Source organism: Teleopsis dalmanni, chromosome 1 (genome assembly GCF_002237135.1).
Source record: "Teleopsis dalmanni isolate 2A chromosome 1, ASM223713v2, whole genome shotgun sequence".
Taxonomy (NCBI): Eukaryota; Metazoa; Arthropoda; class Insecta; order Diptera; family Diopsidae; genus Teleopsis; species Teleopsis dalmanni.
The window spans coordinates 1,704,083-1,706,244 of record NC_051846.1 but is presented as its reverse complement, the minus strand read 5'-3'; positions in this window follow the sequence as shown (position 1 = coordinate 1,706,244).

The following is a 2,162-nucleotide window of genomic DNA, read 5'->3' as shown; positions in this document are numbered from 1 at the left end:
ATATATGAACATATCACACATATGTAGTATATTATTGAAATATGTATATCTTATTTTTATTATTAGAGCTATTAAATTATTGTATATAATATCTTTAATTTCATTGTAAGATTTATTTTTAATTGTCGATCATTAAAACACGATAATCGTGAGATATACTTATATTGACATATAAGATTCACACCTACTTTTTCTGCACCGTAATAAATCAAAATGTAGTTATATTTACTAAAAATAGTATAATTTGATAACTCATATATTTTAGTGTAATTAATATTATAATTATACAAACAAGTATTAATAATATATAAATATAAATTTTAAACATTAATTATTGTTCATTAAATCAACAATGTTAATTATTATCTAGAAAAATTATTGTCTAGAAGAACTATTATTCTAGAAGACTATGACTTAAACAATATGATTTATATTTAGTATAAACCATACTAGATCGATCGTCAATATATACTGCATCCCGTACTATAGAATCACTTTGCATTTAAATATTTAATCTAATACATTATTATTTCATATTAACAAATGATATTTAATACTGCGGCCTAGAGATGTATTGCCCTACCTTCATGAATTTAAGGTATTTCTTTAAGTCCGATTTTCTAGATTGAAGTATTAAACCTACTTTACCGAGTTTTAATTCTTCAAGTAAAAAAGCAATAAAGTAAAAATATTAGTAAAAGAAACTAATATGATTCATAAAAGATTCAGATAAACTATCAATAATATTAATAATAAAATTTTGGAATAATTAACACTGTTTTTATTTTAATATAATTTCGAAAGAATTAAGTGTTGTTTGTTGATTATCATTAATTAGCGAATAAAGAATAAAATATTTATTGAAACTATTTTAAAAAGGTAGCAAACAGTTTTGTGTGTGTTCAAACTGATATCAAATAAGCATTAACCTTTATAGTAAAATGGTATATGTAGCCATCTAGAATTTTATTTCCAATTAGAATAGTTTAAGAGTTAGTATTGACTTTGAGAATTTATTGACATTAATACCTTCTGCAAAATATGACAGCAAAAAGGATACCAGAATTAGTTATGCTCTTAAAAAACTCTTTATAAAATAGTAACTATTAAAAAAACACTCCTTATTACTTTGACGACTCGAGTCTCTCCCAGTAGAAGTGATTTATTTTCATGATTATTTTTACATAACATAATTTTTGTTTTTTATATGAAACATAAATGTATATATATATAGCAATTAATTTTTTTATATACAAATAGGAAGTATATGAAATATTGAAATGAAATAATTAAGTTTCTCAACAGAATTTTTTCGAAAAACCAAGTGAAGACGCTTGATGTCAAGAAAAATTAATTCTAAAATTTTTTCCATGCTTACTGATGTTAAATATACTCTAAATGTTTAAAAGAAAAAATGAAAAAAAAATTTACTTTAAAACTAACAAAAAAAATAAACAGCAAAAATAACAACAAAAAAAATTATAAATAGTTTTTCGTGTTATTTTTGAAAACAAAAGTCAAAAAACTTAAAGTACCATCAGCATTTTTTATTTTAAATAAAACAAAAAATTTTAGAAAAAATATATACAACTATATTTCTGATTAAACCATAAAGTAATATAAAATATAAACAAATTTTACAAATATTGGCATATAATCAATATAATAATGTATAAATTTAATATATAAATGAATTAAATATGCAAATGTATTAATAAATGTATAAAAACAATGAATGTGAATAAATGAATGAGTAAATATACAATATATAAATATGTAAAATAAACAAATGAAGACGAAGAATAAATTTACAATTACTTTTTTTTGTTTATTTCATTCATTCATTCAATTCATTTACTTAATAACTTATTATTAAATAAATTTTCCATTAAATGTCTGCATAAAAAATTTTATCAGAGGTTTGTCTGTGCTTTGTGGTTAGGCCATTTATATATAGTTTTATTTATCAGAAGAAAAAAAAAACAAAAAAATAAATAATTTTACAAAAACAGTATCTTTACATAATTAAAGGGGTGCTCACGGTTTTATATCCAAATATTTAATTAATTTGGAGTATTGACCTTTTTACCAAGTCTTAATACTTTAACTGCATTCGTATAGAATTCAGCTTTTAGCAGAAGGATCTAAATGTGATTGATTTA